This window comes from Grammomys surdaster, unplaced genomic scaffold (genome assembly GCF_004785775.1).
Source record: "Grammomys surdaster isolate TR1022 unplaced genomic scaffold, NIH_TR_1.0 126076, whole genome shotgun sequence".
Classification (NCBI taxonomy): domain Eukaryota; kingdom Metazoa; phylum Chordata; class Mammalia; order Rodentia; family Muridae; genus Grammomys; species Grammomys surdaster.
In genome coordinates this window covers 275,223-284,655 of record NW_021620885.1, presented here as the reverse complement: position 1 = coordinate 284,655, position 9,433 = coordinate 275,223, and positions in this window count along the sequence as shown.

The following is a 9,433-nucleotide window of genomic DNA, read 5'->3' as shown; positions in this document are numbered from 1 at the left end:
AAAATTCAACATCCTTTCATGATAAAAGTCTTGGAAAGATCAGGAATTCAAGGCCCCTACCTAAACATAGTAAAAGCAATTTACAGCAAACCAGTAGCCAACATCAAACTAAATGGAGAGAAACTTGAAGCAATCACACTAAAATCAGGGACTAGTCAAGGCTGCCCACTCTCCCCCTACTTATTTAATATAGTTTTGGAAGTCCTAGCCAGAGCAATTAGGCAACGCAAGGAGGTCAAAGGGATACAAATTGGAAAGGAAGAAGTCAAAAACTCACTATTTGAAGATGATATGATAGTATACTTAAGTGACCCCAAAACTTCCACCAGAGAACTCCTAAATCTGATAAACAACTTTAGCAAAGTGGCTGGATATAAAATTAACTCAAATAAATCAGTAGCCTTCCTCTACTCAAAAGATAAACTGGCTGAGAAAGAAATTATGGAAATGACACCCTTCACAATAGTCACAGATAATATAAAATACCTTGGTGTGAACCTAACCAAGCAAGTAAAAGACCTGTATAACAAGAACTTCAAGTCCCTGAAGAAAGAAATCGAAGAAGATCTCAGAAGATGGAAAGATCTCCCATGCTCATGGATTGGCAGGATTAATAAAATAAAAATGGCCATCTTGCCAAAAGTAATCTACAGATTCAACACAATTCCCATTAAAATCCCAACTCAATACTTCACAGAGTTAGAAAAGGAAATTCTCAAATTCATTTGGAATAACAAAAAACCCAGGATAGCAAAAACTATTCTCAACAATAAAAGAACTTCTGGAGGAATCACCATCCCTGACCTCAAGCTGTACTACATAGCAATAGTGGTAAAAACTACATGGTATTCGTACAGAGACAGGCAGGAAGATCAAAGGAATAGAATTGAAGACCCAGAAATGAACCCACACACCTATGGTCACTTGATCTTTGACAAAGTAGCTAAAACTGTCCAGTGGAAAAGGGACAGCATTTTCAACAAATGGTGCTGGTTCAACTGGAGGACAACATGTAGAAGAATGTAAATTGATCCATTCTTATCTCCTTGTACAAAGCTCAAGGCTAAGTGGATAACGGACCTCCACATAAACCCAGATACACTGAAACTAATAGAAGAGAAGGAGGGAAAGAGCCGCAAATACTTGGGCACAGTGGAAAAGTTCCGGAACTGAACACTAATGGCATATGCTCTTAAGATCAAGAATTGACAAATGGGACTTCATAAAATTGCAAAGTTTCTGTAAGGCAAAGGACACTGTCAATAGGACAAAACGACAACCAACAAAATGGGAAAAGATCTTTACCAATCCTTCATCTGATAGAGGACTAATATCCAATATACACAAAGAACTCAAGAAATTAGACTCCAGACAACCAAATAACCCTATTGAAAAGATGGGGTATAGAGCTTAACAAAGAATTTTCAACTGAGGAAACTTGAATGGCCGAGAAGCACCTAAAGAAATAGTCAGTATCCTTAGTCGTCAGGGAAATGCAAATCAAAACAACCCTGAGATTCTATCTCACACCAGTCAGAATGGCTAAGATTAAAAACTCAGGTGATAGTAGATGCTGGCAATGGTATGGAGAAAGAGGAACACTCCTCCATTGTTGGTGGGAATGCAAAATGGTGCAGCCACTTTGGAAATCAGTCTGGTGGTTCCTCAGAAAATTGGACATAGCATTACCTGAGGATCCAGCTATACCACTCCTAGGCATATACCCAGAAGATGTTCGAACATATAACAAGGACATATGCTCAACTATGTTCATAGCAGCCTTATTTACAATAGCCAGGAGCTGGAAAGAACCCAGATGTCCTTCAACTGAGGAATGGATTCAAAAAATGTGGTACATTTACACAATGGAGTATTACTCAGCTATTAAAAACAATGATTTCGAGAATTTCCTAGGTAAATGGATGGAACTAGAAATTATCATCCTGAGTGAGGTAAGCCAATCACAAAAGAACACACATGGTATTCACTCACTGATTATTGGATATTAGCCCAGAACCTTGAAATGCCCAAGATTCAACTCACAGACCACATGTAGCTCATGAAGAAGGAAGACCAAGTTGGGGTGATTCGGTCCTTCTTAGAAGGAGCAACAAAATACTCAAGGGAGCAAATATGGAGACAAAGTGAGGGACAGAAACTGAAAGAGGGGCCGTCTGAAGACCATTCCACCTGAGTATCCATCCCATGGGCAGTCACCAAAGGTAGATGCTGGTGTGGAAGTCAGGAAGTGCATGCTGATAAGAGCCTGATATTGATGTCTCTTCAGAGGTCTGCAAGAGTCTGACATATTCAGAAGCAGATGCTCACAACTAGACATTGAACTGATCATTGGGTTCCCAATGGAGGAGTTAGAGTGAATACCATTGGAGCTGAAAGGTTTTGTGGCCCCATGAGGAGAGCAACAATACCAACCAACCACAGCTCCCAAGGTCTAAATCACCAGCCTGGGAGCACTTAGGGAGGGATCCATGTCTTCAGCTGTATATGTAAGAGCAGAGGGCCCTGCTCGGCCTAGGTGGTAGAAGAGATCCTTGGCATCATGAAGCCTGGATGCCCCAGCGGGTGGGAATTTGAGGGTGGGGAGGTGTGAGTGTGGGTGTAGGTAGGGGTACATCTGCAGAGAAGCAGAAGGAGGGGTGAGGGGATAGAGGGTTCCTGAGTGGGTGGGGGATGGGGTAAGGGGACAACATATGAAATGTAAATAAAACATCCAATAAAAAAAAGACATTTCTGCTAGTTCTAAAAATATAAAAAAAAACAAACCAAACCAAAAAACAAACAAACAAAAAAAGAAGTGACTGTGAGGTACTTCGTGTGGGTGTGCTGGGGGAGCTGAACTCCCCAAGAGTTGCAAACAGAAAAGATGAGCCATCTCTTGGCCCTCAACAAATGTGTTTTGTTTATGATATTCTAAATGCACCCTCTGCAGGAGTGGAGCAGGACTTCTTGCTCTGAGTTTCTCAACTTACAAAACAAATCACTCAGGGAAACAGTTAACTGATACTTCTGGTTCATTCCAACAGTGAAGCAACTCTCTATAGACTGGTTGGTGCCCAGCCAGTTCATCTCTTTGTTCAAAAAAAAAAAAAGGAAACAGGAGAAACACATCAGCTTTCCCTTTCTACCTTTCTACTCACACACTTGTTAGATGTAACACTTCATTCTGCTCATCAGAGTGGGAGCTATCTCTCTACAAGTCCTCCAATGGCTCCCAACAGGGCTCTTACTATCTGGTCTGCTCCTGACACTGTCTGCCTGGAGTTGGTACATAGGCTATGCTAATTAGCTTTCTGCCACTGTAACATGTATCTGAGATAACATATAAAGAGAAAGATTTATTTGGACCCACATTTTTGAAGGTTTCAGTCCCTGGAGTTGGCCAGTTTAGATTTGGAGTCTCTGACTGAGCAAATGAGTCAGGCTCCCATGACCTTTCTCCATTCTGATTAACTTGCTAGACTGCCCTACAAGTATCAGACAAGGGGCTCAGAGTTGGCTCAGCACCCACTTGCATGAGCTTGGAAGGAACTCTTGCCTCAGTCCAGCTTTGAATGACTAATTTCCATCTGACCTTTGCCAATAGAGGCCCTGAGCTGGAGGCCTGGTTAAGCTGTACTCCTAACTCACAGACACAATGAGATAATCAGTGTTTGTTACAGTAAGCCACGGATTGGGGAACAATTGGCTAGAATTAAGCAAACACAATGATAATCATATCAGGTAACACACATGTGGTGAGCACTATGTCAAAGTGGATAAGGAAAAATGCTATATATTATTTCTTCTAACTGAAAACACCAGCATATCAAAGATTCCACAGAGTTGTACATGGGAAGAAACATTAACTCTGATCAATTTTCCAATGGTATTTCATCACAGATTCTGCTTGTGAGGAAACACCTGCTAATATCTTATAGAACTACTCTTTGGACAATTACAAAATATTAGAACAAAAAACCAAATCATTTGGGAGGCAGAAGTAGGAGTACTATAAGTTCGATGCTAGCCTGAGTTACATAGTGAGATGCAGTCTCCAAAAGGGAAAGAAATTATGCATTAAATGAGTAGATACTGCAGATCTGTCATCTCACCTTGGTTGAAACACTACTTAGGAAAACTGACATTGTATTGTACTTTTGAAACTGGGTCTTTTGTATAACAGGCTGGCCTTGAATTCACTACACAGTGGAGAATGACCATGAACTCAACATTCTCTTCTAAGTCCCCAAATACTGGAATTACAGGCATGTAATTACAGGCATATACTACAGCACATGATACTATTGTACTAAAGTACTTCATGCATATTTCTTGTATAGTAGGCAAACACTCTATCAACTGAGCTATGTTCCCAGCCTCAAACTGACATTTGAGATAACAAAAATAATTTTGTGTAAACTTGAACAACAAATACACACACACACACACACACACACAGAGAGAGAGAGAGAGAGAGAGAGAGAGAGAGAGAGAGAGAGAGAGAGAGAGAGAGAGATCATACCCAGCAGCAGAGACAGCAATGCTTGGCTCAGTAATCCCTCAGTACAAAGATTAACAACAATTTTGAGAAACTTTTTAAGTACAAATCTCTTACATAGGCTCGTGGGGTGATTTTACACAACAACAGTCGTATATCTTCTAACACTAGGGCTTTGCTTTGATTTAACGATTCAGAAGGAGATATTTAATGTTCCACCTTGCCATGAGGTTTTTAATCTGAACAACACATTTTTAAGCTGTGTGTCAAGACACACTACCACCTTGCATGGCTGCACATTTTCAAATGTGGCATTCACCGTGTCATGCTATCCTGTAACCTTTCCAAAAATTGCAGCTGAGACTGTCCATGTCTTTGAAATACCATCTTTTCAATGTTCCTTTCTCATTGGATTGGACAGGAAGGAGGCAGTACATACGCAAATGCTTGACTTTGGGATTCTTCTGGTCCCAGGTGTTTCTTCCGCTGCTTGCCCACTTGGAGTTGATAGCACTCAAGGGGCTGCTAGTCAGCTAGAATAGCATCGACATGTGGAGATTTAACTTGTGATTTACTTTCTCTAGTAATGGACACAATAAGGCAGTCAGAGCTGCTGATGTGGATTTTGTTTCATTTATTTTGTGTGTGTGTGTGTGTGTGTGTGTGTGTGTGTGTGTAGGAGAGAAAGAGAGAGAGAGAGAGAGAGAGAGAGAGAGAGAGAGAGAGAGAGAGAGAGAGAGAAACACATGTGTTCTAGCAATGAGTTCCTGAGAGGAAAGTCAGGTTGTTAGATACTCTGAGTATCTTTCTGGATAGGTCAGCTCACAGCTCTGAAATTGTTGTCATCTATGCCAGTGGCTATGGATATGGCTGGCCGTGGTGGATATGATAGCAGGTTTTAAAAAACAGCCCAAAAGGTTCACGGTTCTAAACAAGAGAGAGTAAGGTGTTGTCGGGAAAGTTGCAGGTTACTTAGACAGTCCAAATGCAATAGAAAAACTGTAAAAAATCTGCCACAGAAGGAACGATGATCCAGAGTTAGAAACATCACTGCAGCTTAAACAAGAAACCCTTCTCAGGACATCATAGACACAATTTGCAAAAGGTGTAGCTATTGATTAATGCAATGCATTCTCAATTAGTTGAGTGTTTCTGAGGGTTTTTTTTTTTATTACTCTGTAGTAGCTTTTTTTTCCTTTTACTGCATCAAGTATATTGTCCTGTAAATTGTGAGAGTAATACCAGGAATAAAAAAATTAAGAAATTATTAACTTTTCAATATTTGTGTAGTTCAAGTTTTCGGTTTTGTTTGTTTGTTTGTTTTTCTTTCTTTTTTACATTTTAGTACATACACTTAAACAAAAATGCAGTTTTGAAGGTGTTTTCTTGTGAGTTAACAAGTGAAGATCATTGTTAATTACTTTTGTATGAATTTTGCTAAAGTTAACCAGAAAGAAAAACCTACTGACTTGCAATTTAAGGAGAATCGATTTCCCCATATCCAAAACCATGATGAATTGCCACTGATGTATGGAGAGAATAGATATTTAGATGTTTGCAATGTGTGTTTTAGGAGATTAAAGTTGGGTAATAAAAATTATCATATTTGTGCATTTAATGGCATTAAGATTGGCTTCAAATGAAAAAGATCTCAAAAGACAGGATCTTGCTATATAGCTAGTTTGTCTGACTTCTCAAATATCCTCCTGCCTCAGCTTCCTGAGTGCTGGTATTATGGTACACTGGAGTAGACTACTTGGATCTGGGTTTAAACCAATTAAAAGTCTTTATTAGTCAGCCAGCAACTACACTGGGTATTTGTGATTACTGAGTATAGCTTTTAAGAAAAAAAAACCCTTGTCCCAGATTGATATACTTCAGTCAGTTAACAAGAACAGTTATTGTTTGGCAGTGGTGGTGCATTCTTTTTTAATCCTAGTGCTTGGGAGACAGAGGCAGGTAGATCTCTGTGAGTTTGAGGCCAGCCTGGTCTAAAGAGTGAGTTCCTGGGATAAGCAGAGAAAAACCCTGTCTCAACAAACAAACAAACAAACAAACAAACAAACCAAAAAACAGATAGCTCCCCTCCCCAAAATAACCAGAAACAAAACTGTTAGCCAGAAGCAGAACTATAGAAGTAAAAAAGCAAGGTTAGTACATTTGTTAATGTTCCCATAAGTTATGAAGTTTGATGGACTAGGCCTTTGTCTTCATTTTTGGCAGGTGGCCAGTCTACATGTTGAATTTTACAGACTGAATGGGTCTTCCATTATGGAGTCACTTGTGCTAAGACTTGGGGCCTGTTACACTGGGAAGGATGTGCCACCACCTTCAGATTCACCCATTGTTCTTAATGTGTTACTGAGAGTGTGTTGAGGTTATAGATCAGTTTGAAAGAATTAATTGCCTCAGTCCACTGAGCCCTGTAATCACAAAGAGATACACCTCTTCATTTACTTAGGGTTTTAGATTACTTTGGACTGTAGAATGTTTTTCAATAAAGAGTTACACTCTCCTTCATAACATTTGTGCTCACGTTTTTTCACAGTACTTAATAGTTTTTGATGTTAATGTAATAATATCACTTTACAGACTTCTCATTCAAAATGAAGAATAAAAACATACAACCACTGGACTCAGTGTATTTTGAAGTGAACTCACCTGGATTCCTTATTTCTAGAACAGACTCAGCTCCTAGAATCACCTGTAATGCCCTCTCCCAAATATTACTCTCTCCTTTTTTTCTGCAGAGGAAACTGTCTTGATTCTTAATACCACCGTGGTCAAACTGTATTATTCTGTTCCTAGCTTCTTCTGTCATTAGGGCATGTGTGTGATCCACCCATGTTTGTATGTGTCCTTCATTCCATTATATACAGTATTCTGTTACATGGATATAAGATATGTATATACATCCAACTATTGATAGATGTGTGGATAATTCTCACTCCAGACAAATCAAGTGTCTTCATAAACAAGTCATTTTGATGTTTTAATTCATACACGTACTTTTTCTGATAGAACAATTATATGTATTTGTTCAACTTCAGTAACTAATGCCAAACAGCCATCTAAAGTTACATTTTTACCAGCTACATCTGAGTTCCTGAAGCCCACCAACAGCTGGCTCTCTCAGTCTGTTCTGGGTAACAAACCACACCAAATGTCAGCTGCATGAAACAATAATCATTTATTTTTCACAATGTTGTAAGTTCTAGCCTCTTCTGTGTAGTTCCGATACACAGAAGTGCTCCTTGCTATCTGTGCATACTTGCACACACACATACACAATAGATAGATATATGTAGAAATGGACATATACTCATAAATAAAAATAGTTAAAAAGAATTTCTTTACTTGCTAAATGTGAGAGTCTACCCAGTATTACCCTAAGTCTTTGTTTTCAACAATTTTCCTGTGTGGGGCGATGAGTTATGAGAGACAGCCGGGTACCTGGTTGAACAAGTTTTGAACCCTGGAGACCCCCCCCCCCGGGTCAGAAGGCATTCAGCTCTGTTCTTGGGCCCCTGGCTCTCTCAGCCTGAGCCCTCCACAGTCCCTCCCACAGAGAGGTTTATGGCCATCAGTCACATAGGAGTATCACCCCAGGCTCTCCCACATGGAGATGAGGCATCCCAAACTCTCAGATCAACCCAATATCGGTTACCTGCTGCCAAACCTTAATCCATCCCAAACTGTATATATTTAGCCTAACTCAGAAGTAAAGGCATGTGAAAATCATCCTGTTGTCCGAGAGCTTCTGTCGTGGACCCTCCCCTTCATCAGCAAGCTGGTGCCTCATTGGGGCACCTCACTGGCTCAGCAAGAGCTGTAACACTAGCTAGCCAGTGTCTTCCAGCTCAGCACAGAGCTGTAACACTTTTCCCCTCTCCGCTGTGGAGATGTGGCTGGAGGCAGCAGCAGAGGCAGCAGTGGACTTTCCCTGTTCGTTCACACTCCATCCCTCTGGACCACCCACTGGCAGAGGCTGTGGCAGAGGCAACAGCAGACTCTCTCTATTGCTGCTGGCACTCTATCCCAGACCACCCGCAGGCAGAGACAGTGGCTGTTTGCACTCTGTCCTCAGCCAAGCTGGAGATTTTCATGGGACCCCCTCCAGAGCCAGTTCCAGCATCTGATGCCCAATATGGGGCCTCAAACAGCCATGCAACTACAGGAACTAACACAGCTAGAAGGTAAACCCCCCGACTCTGGAGACAAGCAATCTGTCACTTCCTCCAGTGTTTTTCAGTCAGAGCCATCATACAGATTTAAATAAGCCAAAGAAACAACTGATGCCTTCTTACCAGAGCTACTCTCTGGTGTTGGTTGAAGGTTTCTTTGGCCTCTGCTTAAATCCTGACAGCTCACAACGGGCATTAACAAAGACTCTCTATCTAGACTCTCCTTAAAACAAAAAGAAAAAACCTGGCAACACAGCAACCATTTAAAAGCCACAGGGCGGCTGTCAGCTCTTAAAACTGCAGAAAGGCATAGCGTTTTGGACCTTTGTGGAATCCCCCAAGGCCGTCAAGCCAAGGGAATGTTCCTTGGACAAAGAATTTCTCCTCTTTTCTGTCATGGGCAACTCAACATCACATAAAAAATCACCCCAGGCCAGGCAAATATATGCCCTACTAGAACCCCAATGGGTGAAAATAACCAAAAAACAAACCCCCTTGTTTTGAGAGGAAGTCCTTCAGATAGCCCTATACATGGCTGAAGATAATATCTACAGTGCAGATTCATGGAGCAGGGTAGCTTCCCTTAGCAAAACCAGAAATACCCAAGAAGGAAAAAGGCTCCCTCATGTTTTTTTGCCCATCTTAGCTACAATTCGACAATGTATAGGGCCAACTAAAATAGGATGGACTGAGAACAACACAGCTTTTGACACCCCTCAGTCAAAGGAACCCAAAGATCAAAGTCCCAAAA